Source organism: Apis laboriosa, unplaced genomic scaffold (genome assembly GCF_014066325.1).
Source record: "Apis laboriosa isolate Shangri-la unplaced genomic scaffold, ASM1406632v1 scaffold125_cov141, whole genome shotgun sequence".
NCBI lineage: Eukaryota > Metazoa > Arthropoda > Insecta > Hymenoptera > Apidae > Apis > Apis laboriosa.
This window is the reverse complement of record NW_025221145.1, coordinates 1,418,244-1,435,847: the sequence shown is the minus strand read 5'-3', so window position 1 is coordinate 1,435,847 and position 17,604 is coordinate 1,418,244. Positions and strand designations below refer to the sequence as shown.

Genomic DNA, 17,604 nt, shown 5'->3' with positions numbered 1-17,604 from the left:
TCAATTTTATATTCTTCTTTCGAACTTTTATTTTTATTTTAATTAATTTTTCTTTTTTATTAGATTTCTGTCTGTTTGTTGCTCTCTAATTGTTAGACAATCATGGTAGCATATATATTAAATTTAATTATAAATGAATATTCAAAATGTAAAAATGAATTATAGTAAAAAATTTGTATAAAAAAAATCAATTCCTAATTATTTCTAGCTATTTATTTTTCATTTAAGCTGATTATTAGACTTACACTGTAATAGTAAAATATATATAAATTTTACTAAATGTTTTGTAAGAAGACAAAAAAATATTATAAAATCTTAGATTTCTCAGATGTTTTGATATTGATATTTTGAAATTATCAGTTTAATTAATTTACACAATTAGATATATTCTTCATTACTTAATGTATATTATAAGAAAGAAACTATTGGTATATATTATATCTGAATGAAATCTTGATAAGATAATAATTGCTACATATTTCCTGATTAATTTTTAAACGTGACAAAGGCTTTAAAAAATTAATTATCAAAATAAAAAAAAAAATACTAGAGAAAAAGAAAATTAAATTCAAAAATAAGAAAATTAAATATAATTTTATATTGTTTAAACTTTATTTTATCATATTTTATCATTTGACTTTTGATTAATCGATAAATAGTCACGTAATGCATTTATTTAAATTTATCATTTCTTAAATTAAGATTGCGAATAAAAGAAAGTATTATATCTTAATAAATTATATCGTAATAAACATGACTTAAAATTGAATAATAATATCTTTCATCAAAAGATATCATATTTCAAAAGATAAAACGATATCATATATTTATTCTTAATCATTTTTTTTATTCCTATATTAATTTTGTAATATACTCCAACAGAAATATTAAATAAAATAATTTTAATAAAATATTTTTTTTCAATTTTAAAAAATAATATATTGAGATAATAGAATGTTCAAATAATAAAATGTTCCAATAGCAAAAAATCTGAATAGAAAAATATATAATTAATCAAACAATAAAAATTATATAAATATCGGAAATAGATTAAAATGGTGATATAATATTATTCAAAATATTCGAATGATTTACTGTATGATTCACTAGCTTAAAAAAGCACCTATTTTTTTTACTTGGAATGGATTCAAAAGAGTTTTTGATGCATAAATAAGCGTAATTCAAAGGTTATTGTACTATTCCATTCAGCAACAAGTGTCAGTCAATAAGATAAAAGAAAAAAAAAGAGAAAAAAGTTATATTTGTCCCTTATCACGACACGGTTTTTACATTCTTCACTTATCTATCTAATTAGATCTAACACAATATTATTTCTTGAAAACGAATATGATCTTTTTTTTTCTTTCTCACAGATTTTCAATACATGTATCAAATATATACGATCTTTCTAGAGTCTGTTTTTCACGAAAGAATATTATAAATTTGCAAAGTTTTGCAAGGAATCTATTCTATTAATGATTCGATTATCAATCTAAATTTCATGACAAGAAAATATATTTATCTTTGATATTTATTTATAATATATAATATATAATATATAATTTTTTTTTATTGTTTAACATCAAGTTATTCGCCTAATTCTATATTCATTTTTCAGGAATGGATTAATAACGAATATAAAGATTCCATTGTGTATTCAATTATGCAAACATTAATTATGAATAAGTAATTATCTATCAAGCAAAATAATCTATCAAGCATTATTTTTGACCATCATCGTGTAAGCAAAATTTAAAATGATCGCGATTAAAAAATCGGAGATAAATATCTACAAAATTTTCACTTTAGATTATTTATTGTTTACTCAAGTTCAAGGGACATTTTGAAATATAATTAATGCAAAAAAATTAAAAGAATATTTGCTTTTAACAGAAAAATTATTGTAAATTATTTGCATTCACAAAATAAAACATGTAAAAAAGATAGAAAACATTAGAACTGCTATTTTTTTGCAACATACATTGTCAGAAATTAATTAATTAATTTTTTTAAACAAGATATGGATTTAGAGAAGAGAAAGGAATGGTTTTCATTGTTCAAAAGCGGAATATTTTTTTTAAAAAGTTTTAATGATAATTAAACTGAATAAATTGTGTACCATAAAGTTAGTTATAAAAATTGTCCAACAATTTTTTTATTTCATGACACATTATTTCAGAACAAAAATTACTAAAATTTTACGATATAAAAAATATATTACACATATTTTCTTGTCAATCTGAAAAAAAGTAAATAAAAATAGATTTTTGATTTTTCTTTTTTTCAAAAGAAATAATATTTTTTTTATTTTTTTTTATTTTTGCACTGAAATAGAAATAGAATTTCCAATTATGCATTAAATAACTACATTATATAGTTATAATATAATTATTTAATATCATATAATAATATCATAATCATTAATAATATATTAATATATTAATAATATATTAATAATATATATATAATAATATATAATATATATATATAATAATATAATAATATATTAATTATATTAATAATATATTAATAACATACAATTATAAGAAATAAAGAATTTCATTAAATTTAAAAAAAATTTCAAAATCTATTTATTTAATTAACAGTTTATAAATAAAAATATATTTTAAATTATTTAAAGCAATAAATATTTATTAGTTTTATTTAATTTATGTGCATAAGTATCCATACATACAAAATCAGTAGGAAAAGAATATAATTGAAGAAAAAGAATCATTATAATTTAAACTAATTTTCATTGTGATTTTCAATAAAATATTTATTCAATCACTATATATGTATTTTTAATTTCCAATATATATCATTTCTTAAACAATAGCTATTGATTTTAAAATAACAATAAAAAATTATCAATCAATTATCAAATATTATCAAAATAATAAAGACTATCTTCATCAATTTTATCTTGATCATAGTTTAAATATCTTTACATCAAATAAATTATATTTTATAATTTAATATTAAATTATATTATCATATTATTTGAAAATATATTATATTTAAATAACCGTTATATGAATAGTTTATTTAATCTACTATATATTATATACTATATATAGTTATATATATATAACTACATATATATATATATATATATATATAACATTTGATTAGAATATTCTCAATAAACTAATCAAGGATTTAAAATAAATTTAAATCCTTACAAATAAAATTCAATTTTATTGCAACAAAAATCAATTATTTCGAATCTGTCAATAATTACTCTTTACGCAGTAATAATCCAATTGACTTTTCGATAAACAATTCGTTCTAATTATTTGTTCGCTTATTCAAGAAGCTGATAACACTCAATGATTTTGTTTCCGCCTCCGACTAACGACACAAATCACTGGCCAACCCTACGCCCGTATGTATACATTGTTTCTTTGTAATTAATCTCAATCACTATTTCTTTCATGTATATATCCATGTGAAATGTATATATTTGTGGATCTTTGGTTAAAGGGATTAAAAAAACAATTGTTTTATCTCAAAAAATAAGACGAAGCAACAATAAAGAATGCTAATTGTGTATATCATGCTTAAAAATTAGATTGTGATTAGACTATAGATAGTATATTATATTTCAATTTAGAATTGAAAAAATTGATCGAGCAAGTTTTAAATGAACTTTGATATAGATATGAACGAAAGAAATTGAGAATTTTGTAAATTAATAATAAAAAGAGAATTTTCCATAGGAGATTTTGATATTAATAATGAAAATTTAATATAAGATAAAATTAGATATTTGATGTATTTGGAATTTTTATTACAATTAAATCATTTTAAAATGAATTTAATTCTATACTGAATGCTTTGAAAAATGTTTAATGCTTAAAATTTCTTGGTGACAATTTTTATATTTTTTTAAAAAAATTTACTTCTATTCGGGAAAAATAAATTATCAAAATTGGATAACATATCTATAAGATAATTGACAATTTGCACGAATAATCTTTCTATGCAATTTAGTTAATAGCTAATCCATATTTAATATATTCAAAAAAACAATGTATATCAAGTTAAAAAGAGCTTTTCAAAAAAAAAAAAATTTAAATTGAAAAAATATAAAATAAAAATATTACAAAGCAATAACATTAAATTTCAATGATCAATGAGTTTTAGAAAAAATAACATTCGAAAATTAAATATAACTCTATTTTTTAATAATTGAAATGAATACTATTCGTCGAAAATTTTATATTGGCTAAAAAAATGGCATTATATAACTCCAAAAATAAATATAAATTCTTTACTCATTTTTTCCTGTTTTTTTTTATTTTTTGAGTTTTTTTTCTAAATATGTACAAATAAAATAATTGAAATAAAGAACAAATTTGAATCTCAATTTAAATGATGGATATTAAACATTTTTTTTTTTATTCATTGTATCATTTATAAAATTCAAATTGCGATAGGATATGATAAAATACAAATATATACATACAAATATATTTTTCTTTTATTATATACTTTTATTTTATACATATGTTTGTATACTACACGTTTTATTTATCTATAAATGTTAATATATTTCTAATTTATCTTATTATTTAATTAGGAAAACTTATAATTAATATAATATTTTTCATAATTCCAAATTTAAATTTACAACAAATTTACAACTTTTTTGATTTATATTATAATTATAAGATTTTTTTTTAATGTATATTACGATCAATACAAAACCAAAAAAAAAAAAACACATTTACTAATTCGTCTTCGAATGAAATAAATAAAAAAAATGTTTATATTTATATCTTCTATTTGAATTTACTTTCAAATTTATTTTTCAATTATTTTATTTATATGTGTTTAGAAAAAATTTAAAAACTAAAAAAATTTTTTTAGTCGACATTAAATTTTTTTACTCGAAAAAATTTTTTAAATATTTATTTCAGTTACATAAGTGTTATTTTTTTTTAAAAATAATTTATTATTTAATTAATACATGCATTATGCATTTGTAAATTAACATATAATTTATATAAAAACAATTTTAAAAAAAATAAATATGTTTAATTTTTAATAATAAAATATAAAATTTAAAAAAAGTAAACGATGCTCTTCATTTATTTACTTTTTTATAGTTTACGTTTATGAAAAATAGTATGAATTTCGTCAAGATAACACGTTCTTTAATATCTTTTATTTTTTTAAAATATGGATAAAACTTATATAAGAAGTGCATGATATGATCTATAAAAAAGCATTTCAAGAGATAAAAAAAGTTCAAAATGTAATATTAAGACGTTATAAAAAAAAAAATCCATTAGATACATGCAGCCTATATAAAACAAGTATATAGAAAAAAATAATAACAAATAAAAAAAATTAGAAAATATCGGTTTTATCCACGTTAAAATGATATTGAAAGCTATATAAAACATATTTATTTGAAGAGTAGTTATATAAATTTTGTAAGGACATTTAAAATAAATTTAATTAATTAATTACCATATTGTTGTGATTAATATGAACATTTAGATATTAAATATATCTATTTATTATTCCGATATAATTGACAAGAACTAAAAATTTAATTATATATTTGCTAACTTTTTGCTCGGACGTTATTATTACTTCGATATTTCTTATCGATGAACTAATTATTGCGAGCCTATCGTTTAATTAATTTGAATTAAGTTAGTGAACTTTCGTTGCATTATTTACCCATGGTGTTGCCATTATTTATTGACAGAACGATTGCCGAGGAATTACCCTATCTGCGAGTCATTTTTCACGAAACAGTTTTTTTTCAATAGATGAACAAACTTTATTTGTTCAGATCACTATTATTAACGAAATAATAATGATATCTTTACTAATGATTAATCGATTACGAAACTTGATCTTTAAATTTCACAACTTTTTATTCTATTATAATTGGATTCTTGAATAGGAAATAGAATAATGAATTGAAAAAGGAAATTCATTTATAATTTTTTATAGTCTTACTAAAAATTAATTAGAAAATCCTGAGATATTTTTCATTGAAAAGAAAATATCAATAGTAAGATATTTGTATCGATTGTATCGATTGTATCATTCTGGCTTATTTTTTCATGCGATGTAATGTTAATAATAATAATAAATTTTATTTTTTATTCCAATAAAAATCTAAATTTATCTTTCTTTAAATTCCAAAAACAATTTTTCAAATTTTATTATACAAGATTTGATATAATTTTTCTATAAATCTTTTCAGAAAACTTGAGAAAAGCCTAACAAATAAAAAATATTCATTCAAATAAAATATAATAATTTTTGTTTTTTATTAAATAAAAAGTATATATTATGTATATACAAGATATATTTAAATTATTGAAAATCATGTAATTTAGAAATAAATCTTTTTTTTAAATAATCTAATAACTAGAACTAAAAATTTTGTTTTTATTATATATTTACATATTACATAATTAGTAGTCAAATTTTTCGTTAATACTAATATCGTCAATTACTTTATCTTTCGAGAAAAATTATTTGATATTGAAATAAATATAAAACTTTGTGATATATATTTAATTTTTATAAGAAATAGTATCCATAACGCAATAATTAATGCACAATAACTTGTTTTTTGTCTTTTAGTACACTAACTAGCTCATAAAATTCATTTTCCATTATTATTTGTTATTGTTAATGTTTTTTTGTAAATATTTCACTTGCAAAGTATCAATTGAAACGACAATTGTCGTTGCAGATGTGTGATAGCGAAAACTAAGATGTTATATATTGATAAACATAATATATTTAGTTGACACATCAACTAAATATCAGCCAGAGAAACTAATAATTTGTGTTTTTCGCTGCTGAAATGATAATTGTAGTTATTTCTTCATTTATATATAAAATTTTAAATTTATATATATAATCTAAATTAATAGTCACAAATGGAATCTCAACAATAAATTACGTAAAATCCATCATTTGAACTTAATAGAAAATCATTTATGGAACCAAAACAGATCCAAGTTATATACAAATAAGAAGTTGGAAATAAAAAAAAAAAAATTATCCAACAAATCAATTAAATAATAAAAACAAAATAAAAAAGAAAACAAAATGATTAGAAAAATCTACTCCAACAATAACATACGAAATATTAAACCGTAATTATGAATTAATAACATCAAATAAAGTAATCAAATTTCCACCAATATTCAATCACTCAAATAATCCATTAATAAAATTATTTTAGTAGTTATTGGACCAAAATTTATATGTATATCATCAAAATATTAAAAAATAATCAAAACTAAATATAAAAAAAATACAAATTACTAATCCAGAAGATTATAAAAAACTCATAAATATTCAAAAGAAAAAAAATGTCAATTAATACATTTTCTAGGAAAAAGCGATAGAGAATACAAAGTAATTATAATTACATCCCAAATTAAATATAAAAAAAATAAAATACGATTTAAAAAAAAAATTATTAGATATCATAAATACAATAAATAAATAAAAAATGGAATGTCAAAACTTTCTTATCAATGTTTTTAATTGAATGAATTAAACAAAACAGCAATAACAAACAAATATATAATAACAATGTAACATGTAATATAAAATAGTTATAAAATCACTGAAAATAAAAACAGAAAAATATATAAATAGTACATGAGATGTCAATCACATATCAAAAATTATTGTAACAGAAAATAATAATCTAATCTAATCTAATCTAAATTTTTTTAAAACTTATTAGAAAAATTAACCTTTCATATCTTTAAAATCAATGAAATAATAAAATTTAATCACTTAAATGATAATCATCTTAAATTCACTGAATGGAACTGCAATGATTTCAGCAAAGAATGCCTAAGAATAAAATGGAACAAGGAACAAAACGGATATTTTTCTTCTTGCAGAATTAATGAATGAATATCTTGTAGAAAATGAAATAAATTAGTTATTTTAAATCCTAAATTACATATACTACAACGTCCCCCATCCGATAGTAGCAAAGATTATGAAGGTATTGGAATTTTTATCAAAAACAATGTAGACACATATATCATCAAATCAAAAAAAAACTATAAAAAATAAGCTAAAAATAAAACTAAAACATTAAAAACGGACTATAGTAGTAATATATTGTCTTCTTAAACAATAACTGCTAAACAATAACTATTCAATAACTGCAGAAGAATTCAATAATTTTTTCAATCTATTCGAGAATAATTTTTTTTAACTGAAAACTTTAATATCAAATATCATTACTGAAGGATAATAAACAGTAAAAATTTAAAACTAACAAATTAATAACAAATACAACTAATAATCCTTTCAATTGAAAAATTCGCTTGATTCATTAATTATTAAATCATAATAAAATATCCGATTTGTTAAATATCATCTAATGCTAATAATTTTCAGACTACTGAAATCCTTGAAATAAGTTCTGATCACACACTAATTTTTATATAATTATTATTATGTAAAATTATTTTTAATTATTAATTTTTATATAATTTTTATATAATTATTATATTTATAATTAATTTATTAATTATAAACAAATATGAATAATAATAAATTCATCATATGATTGAACAAATATTATGAACATTAAAAGAAAAGAATAAAAGAAAATATATATTGTTCTATACTCTTTATTAATGAAAAAAATCTTTGATAGGATTTGCTAATAGAAAATAGTAGATTAATAGTAAAAATAATAAACTATGTATTTTGTTCACTTCACTGCATCTGCTAATCTTATCTTACATAAATAATAAATACTTCTACGTAAAAGCTAAAAACGTCATATCTGATATCCATCTTATCGAAACAGGTGTAGCACAAGGAAGTGTTTTTTATATCATATATATAATCAATATTCTTAACTACCAAAACATGCAAATGTTAACATTCGCAAATGATATCGCAATAATATAATACTTGAAAATATCAAGATAAGTAAAGATAACTTACGGAAGTATCATTAAAAACTGATTAGAATCCAATAAAGTTAAAAAAAAAAAATAATATTAAGAAAATATATTAACTATTAATATATATTATCTTTATATAAAAAATATCTTCGCAAAGAAGTAAATTGAAGCTAAATCATAACATTATTATCACAAGAAATTATTATTATACGAATAATAAACTCACTTGAAGTCAATACATCAAACAATCAAACAAAAAAATAATATATCTATAAAATCAATCTATAAAATCAAATTTATAAATCTAAAATTCTAGAAAATCTAAATTCAATAAAAACAAAAATATATTAATCTACAAAAAGCATAACAAAATCAATGTCTAGCATCTAGTAGAGAATGACAGCCAATCGCATTCTATAAATTAAAATAATAAAATAATGAATTAGATGCATCATAGTACGTCAAAAATAACCAAGTCCATAAAGTGCATATTCCTTTGTTCAAGATGGAAAAATTAGGCTATTCACAAAAAAAAAAACACAAGACAGAATCTCACATAAATCTTTTAATGATAACTTTCAGCACAATTAGAAAACTAAAATAAAAACATTCTATAGAATTATAAAATTACAAATATTATTATATGAATAACATAATTGTATTAACAATACACATGATTGTTTATTACTTAATATAACGAAAATCAAATTTATTTATTTATTTCATTATATAACTATTTTATTAATTATATTATTATACATAATAAAATATGAAGGAAAAAAAAAACTTGCGAAATATTATCATTATATTTTATTACTATTACTAATAAGAAAAACATTAAATTTTACTTTGTATATATTAAAAAATAAAATGATAGACAAAAATGTTTATTCCAATAAAAATAATGTTAAAAAAAATAGTAAAATTAAAAATTTTAAATTTTGCATTAATTTTTTTAATATATTTTATTTCCTCTTTATTTTATAAGTTATCAAGTTAAATCATATTCTTTCATATTTTAAAATTTTTTTCAGTTCCGAAATAAATTGTAAATTATTCTATAGAAAGAAAATAAATTTATGTGGATTTCATTTTAAAAACGCATAAATTGTTGTTTCTCAACATGTATTAATTATAATTTATCATAACTATATGCCTGCATATAGTTTGCTTGATAGAAATAGATTTAATTCTAAAATTACCTATCTGCAATATGTGCCTAAATATATTATATATAGATAATTATATCTAAATAGAATGGTATAAAGTAATATATATAAAATGAAAATAGATGAATATACATATATGTGTAATTATATTTCTATTCTAATAAAAGTTAAAATTAATTTTGTTAAAATATCTATGTTTTTACAATTAATCATAAAAATTAAATTTACGACAGTTCTAAAATTAAACTGGAATTTGAATTAAATCTCTATATGAACTTTAGTATATAATAAAATTTTATACATCAAATAAATAAATATATATCTGATAAATAAATTGCACTATTATTATATACCTTTAGTGAATTATTATTGTTACCTTTAGTGAAAAAAAATCAACTTTTACTTTTAGCGTAACTTGAGATCGATGATCACTATTCTGATATTTACCACTTATTCACTTGCACTCACCTGAAAAAAAATCATTATTGTAATTATTTAATTTTATTAATATTTATTTTATTTGTTATATAGATTATATTTATTGGCAATAAACGATTATATTTTGATTAGTGAAATTAATTCTAATAATCATAATTATTAATTAAATAATCATCAGAGAGAATTAAATCTAATAATAATGCATAAAATTTATAATTTGTAATTATTAATCAGTAAATATGCAGTGAAGAATTATTACATATGATGTACATAAAATTAAAAGAAAGAATATCGAATGCAGTTTCTCAAAGAGGAGATAATAGTTGAAATAATTCCAAATCAAAACTCTGCAAAATAACAAAAAATTGTTCCATACGATTTCGATTTTAAGAATATCTCAATTCAAACCACAAGTTTATCTATCATATTTATAAAGCAAAATTGAAAATATGTATGAGCAATATTACATGCATTTTATGCATGAACAAACAAACTTTAAATGTTCTCGATCAAAGTTCATTGATAAAAATATATTCAATACAATAATTATTTATTACAAATAAATTACTCATTCAATCAAAAATGAAACTCAAAAATCAAAAAATAATCAATATATATAATATATGTATCAATATATATAAATCATAATCAAAATATAATCATTTTATGAAGAATGATTATCAAATTAATTATGATTTTTTATTACAAATTATCTTGATTACTTTTCCTATTTATTAATGATTATTGATTAATTATCGATTAATAATGTGATTTAACATTAATCATAATCTTTAATTATTACTTTGATTAGAATTTTGTTCAATTTTGTTTAATTATATTATTGTACTTAATTGTTTGATATTGTTTAATATTATGTTTCATTTATTACAATCAAAATATAACAAAGAGAATAGAAATAAATAATTACAAATACGAATGAATTATTAATATATTTTATCATTAATTATGTTTTATATTTTGTTATAAATATAAGTACGTGATGAGTTATTAAAATATCACTATTTACGAAACAAAATAGCTTTTATACCAGATTTACCATTTAAAAAATGTAATGTGATTTTTGAAGACTGAATAAAATAATGTGTTCAAAATTATATTCTTATTTTTGAATTTTCGGAAATAATATCATGAAATAAAATTATATATTTCTTATATTATTAATGATAGTATCAAGTTCAAAATGTAAATATAAATTAAATTCAATATAAAAGATTAATTTCATAAGAATTGATGATTAATAAGAATTGATTTGCAAATTATATTTTCATTTATGGTCATGTTTATATTTTGACTTATATTTATGTTTATATTATTCGGACTAATAAAAAATTTTAGAACACTTTGAAAATTTATAAATATTATTTTATAAATATTTGTAATAAATCAAACTTTTTATAAGTAGTTAATGAATTAAGAAAATCAAAAAAATATATTTCATTGAATGTTTAAAAAAAAAATTAAAAAAATGAAAAAGTATACCTTATATTTAATTATGTATATAATTAAATATGTATTACATAATTATATCCTATGATAATTACAATATTTATTTTCAAAATAATTAAGAAAATTAATTTTAAATGGATAAATGAATGAATAGAGATTCGAATTTATTTAAAATCTTTATAATTATATCGAAATACCTACAAACAGTTCATATTTTATTTACGAATGTTCCAATTAATGTTTGATCGACATTATATATATACGACATTTATATAATATTTACTCATAGAATTCTAAATCATATAACACTTTTAAAATCATATTTCATATGCAACTTAATAATTTATATATCGATAAATCATATATATGAATTTATATATCGATCTCTGGATTATATCTCAAAAAGTATTGTTGAATATAAAAAAGATTAAATGTATCAAACACACAGAGAATAAAAAAATTTTTAAAATTAAAAAAACAAAATTATAAAAAAATATAAATAAATAGATATATTCCTATTCATTAAATAGATATAAAAAAAATGTCAATTGAATCTTGTTTATTAAATTTTAAATCGCTTAAAATTTTGCGTTAGATAAAGTAAGATAGAGATAAAAATGACATAATAATATAAAATCGGATCGATCTTATTTCATTTCCGTTTCAACTCAATTAATATAAACTTAAATTACTTATATTATTATATTAATTATAAATAAGTTTTAATTAATATTTTTGTATACTAAATTTTATTTTGGCCTCTAAAATCAATTCCCCAAAGGTATTGCACGAATATTTTAATATTCTGCATTAAAACTTTTTTGTATTCCAAAATTTTTTTTTTTTTAATTTAGTTAATTTAATTTTTATTCTACAGAAATATTTACAAAGAAAAATATCTGAAAATAACATTTCTCATAGCATTTTTAAATATTTTAAATTGATATTAAAATAAAAAATAAAAAATTAGAAAAATAAGTGCAGACATATGTATAAAATGAAGATCCTACAAAATTAAGATTAATTTAATCATAAAAAAAAAAAATTTTAATTTAAGTTTATTTTAGTCATTTATATAGAATATTATAAAGATACTAAAAATGAAAGCTTTTAATAAAAAATTTATCATTGTATCTGAAATTCTTATTTTTAATTTTCTATTATTCTTGATGAAAGTTAAATATCATTTATAAGCAATTATAAGCAATCTTCAAAACTCACATATGAATTTGCACATATTTATCTCAATCATTATTTTTATATTACATAGAAATACATTACATCATCACTAAACTAACAATACCGAACTGTAATATCGAAATCATGTAATAATGTTATGTGCATGATTCATACAATATATTATAACTAAAATAAAGGAATAAAAAAAAGAGAAAAAAAAAAAGAGAGAAAAAAGAGCAGGGGAGATAAAAACGAACGTAAAAATAATTTTCCTCGAATATAGTCAAGTTTTACAAGCAAATTTTTCGCAATGACGCAACCGTTTATTTTCTTGCGAATCGCGAAAACTGAGCAATTTGGGATTTCAAACGTTTATCGGGCGGAGTCGATGCGTGAATTCGCCAACAACCATTCATCACTTATTCGGTGGATTCGAAAAATATTTGTAAAGCAGATAAATAGTTCGCGAGATACGTTTTTTCCATTTCTGATTTATGTTTCAAATAATCAGGAATTATGCAAAGAACTCCCATTAGATTTCATCACAATAAAATATTGATATAAAATTTTGTAACAGATTTACATAATATTCGTTATTACATAATATCATAATATGATAACATAATATTCGTTTTTAATTAATATATTGATTGATTTTGATATATATATTTTTTTTATTTTGTTATATCTGAATATAATTTTATTAATTTGAATTATTTAGATTTTTTATTATATTCATGATTTATAATTAACATTAATATTATATATAAAATAATTTACATTAATTTGACATATAACACTATATTATTTGCAAATAACATTTGTCAAAAAACTATAAATTTACTAAACAAAACGAGTTTTGATTATAAAATTTTCATTTTTCTTTTTTTTATTTTTTAAATAGAATTAAAAATTTTAAATATATAATTAATTCTATATAATATTAGAAGATGTTAATTAACATATTTTTCAAATGAGAATGTTTCAATATTCGACGAATATGATACAAATTGAGAGCAAGAAATGATTCTTCATGAAAAAGTAAATCGAACTGAAAGAATCAAATTTTTTCATTTGAAATTTCATTTCTGAATAAATAAGTAAAAAAAAATTTTTAATTTTCAAATTCAAATGAAATTGATTATTTCTCGATTAGGTACGAATGAATTATCAATAATAAATAATTTTATGAGTGAAAATAAATAAAAAATATAATAAAAAAAATATAAAAATATGAAAAAATATAAAAAATATAATAAATTTTTTCATTTAAAAATTAATTTTCGAAAAAATTAAATTTAAAAATTCCCAGAATTTATTTAATTCCTTGAATGTATATTCAATTTCGAGTTTTTTAAAAACAAGTACTTAAACATGCAATTTTATTTTAGATTTTTTTTTTCACATACAAAATAATAATCTATCGATAATTCATACGATAAATATAAATAGCTAATTTTGAAAAATTCTCAAACTGGATTTAATCGAAAACGAAGTCTCAAATGAAACTTATTTTTTTTTCGACTTTCTTTTTTGAGAAATCTTTTTTGAATATCTATTATTGTACTATAAATAATGAAACGCTTTCTGAAAAAAAATTATTTATATTTTTAAAGATAAAAAAAATAATTGTTCTTATAATGCAAATCTTTATTCATTATTTTTAATCTCTTTAATGCCCATGTCTATGCTCAAACGGATTATTTAATAATTTACTTACTTTTTTGTAATTAATCATTATAGAATCATAAATCATTATCATCTTATATATAGTTTATAAAAGACGCACAAGATCATATCTATTTTTTATACTGGTTTATTACATAAAAATTAAAAATTTTATCGTTTTAACGAAATTTAACGAAAATTTAAAGAAAAAATTTCCAGCGTTAGTCTTTGCTCCAATTTTTTTGCAACTTCTATCTGTAAGATTTAAGTAAACATCGACGAAAAAGACGGAATAAAAAAGAAGCTGTCGTTGCGTGCGTCGACTTATCGGTTCACCGAGCGCATGTGGACACCTTGTTGCGTAAGTGAGTGGAGACAAGCAAAGTTATTCCGTTCAATGATCAATTTGTCGAGCGGGTGCGCGCTCGTAAGTGCACCCTGTTCACGACTATGCCTCTATTTGGACCGAATCTCGAAAAAGGCCGCCATAACGACGCGATTTTCGATTTAACCGCTCAATCGCCATCGTGGTCGATACCAAGCCAATTCAACTGGCCACTATTCGCGATCGATTTCTATCAAATGGATCGTACTTTATCAGAAAAATATTTCTGCAATCGTGCGAAATTCATCCATTCAAATTCTAAGTTAATGAACATTGGATATTTGTGAGAAATAGTGTGGAAATAGTATGGAAATACTAATTTTTCTTACGAATTATGAACGAATAATTAAAAATTTTAAAATATGTAGAAAATTATATTTGATTCATTTCAGACTAGAATAGGTATCCCGATAATTATCTTAATTATTGTTATATGTTTTATTTTATTCAATAATTTTATATCTATAATTTCAAATATCCTTATAAAACGAATGTAATTAATTAATTATATATATATTATATTTATATACAAAAATAAATTATTTTTCAATTAATAATATTAATATTAGATTCATTTCATAAAAGAAAAAAGAAAATATATTTTCATAAAAAAGTGATTTGACAATAGCAAAATTTTTTAATGATATATTTGATAAATGTAATCGTTAAACGATACAACAAAATGAAATTGAAAATTGTGTCTGATTAATCGTAGAAATTAGATTATAATAAACGTATATAATTCATAACAGTTAAAAATGAAATATTACTGTTAGATTGTTATATAATTAATTAATCAAATCATAAATAGAAATAGTTTCAATTTTTCTGCAAAATTAATTTTTATACATAAAATTAAAATTTACCGAAAGTAGAATTAAACACAACTTCAATTAAAATGCTATTAATCATAACAATCTACGCATAAATATAAATAAATATTATTAAACATTTTTATCTGCATTTTTCAAAGAAAAGTTGCATAAAAAATGCAATTAACATTGGCAACGAACATTTTCACATTAATTTTACGCTTGGTAATAATGGAGAGAATCTAGATAATCTAAAATTTAGAATATCTAATTAATAGATCTAACAAGGAAATTGAAATAATCCAAATAATCTAACACAATTAGGATCCGAATAATCTAGCATCGTAAATACGAATACCGAGCATTTACAAACAATGTAATCCTCCCGATCGAAATTAAACCAAGAAACAAATAATAATGATTTCGCTCCATTCTCGTGAAATCGATAAGAAAATCTTCGAAAAGCAGAACGGTCGAGGATATCTTGATAAATTTCAAGATCAAATAACTCGCCGTGAGTACATAAGTATTTCCTATGAATCTAAATTAAGGTAATCTAAATTAATTAGAAATATTATTTGGTCAACTGTAAGATACGATATTTTTTTACATATTCCTTTTTCACGGAGAAAGAACACAATTAGCTGCGTCAGAGCTAGTCCTATTTTTTGTCCATTGTATTCGCTTGTTTCACGACTAGTAGAGTCCGGTCTCAATCAGGATACTAGTGCTTCTTATATTGTGATACTTTTGTCTGCCAGAATGTGCCTTTGAATTTGTCCACTGCAATGAAATAGAGAAAAAAAAAAAACTGAGAAGAAGGAATGAGAAAGAAAGAAAGAGAATTGAAACCAGGCTTGCACCAATCCCAGCGGATAATTTTCAAAGCATATTATACGAAATATCAAGGTCTTGCCTTTCTACGGTTAGCGTACGCGTTTAAGTATGCGCGGCAGTGCACGTGAATATACTGCACGCAATGAAATGATCAGTGCGCATGAGTGCGTGCCTGCGGAAATTTGTATATCCATAGTGACAACTCAACAATGAGTTTTTTAGATTAATTGCTCTTTTTGATACATAAAACCTATAATTAAAAAAAACTTTACGATTGAAAAAATCGTAACGTTATAAAATTTAAAAGATATATAAATTCAAATTTAAAAATTTAGATATTTTATCTAATAATATCGATATTGACTGTAGATATTGATTATTTTATAAAGATTAATTCTATTCTTTAAATTTTATTTTTTGAAGTTTATTTATTAATTACAATTTTGAAATAAAAAAAATTTGCAGTTAATAAATTAATTTAGAAAAATGTTTTTCAAAAATAATAAAAAAAATGATAAACAAGCTTTGAAAATAAATTAAATTGAATTTATATATATAAAATTAATTTGAAGCGATTAAAAAAATCTAACGTAATTGCAAAAGGAAAAAAGAAAACTTAATATAAAAATTCACTATAGAAAAATGAGGTTAACATGAATCGAACATGATAAAGCAATATGTTTGTTACACTTATCATAAGTTACACGATTCGTGAAACG

General features: G+C 19.8%; 1 protein-coding gene across 2 annotated transcripts in view; it reads right to left on the bottom strand.

The window, feature by feature from the left end:
• LOC122720305 (terminal nucleotidyltransferase 5C) overlaps window positions 1-17,604 on the bottom strand; it is a 224,074-nt gene that overhangs the window by 166,395 nt on the left and 40,075 nt on the right. The window contains exon 2 of one of the 2 annotated variants that reach the window (XR_006347744.1): window positions 16,215-16,831. The exons of the other annotated variant lie outside the window; for it this stretch is intronic. The gene's annotated coding sequence lies outside the window, so the exon portion shown is untranslated. Of the gene's footprint in view, window positions 1-16,214; window positions 16,832-17,604 lie in introns of those variants that run through there. 2 annotated transcript variants of the gene reach the window in all.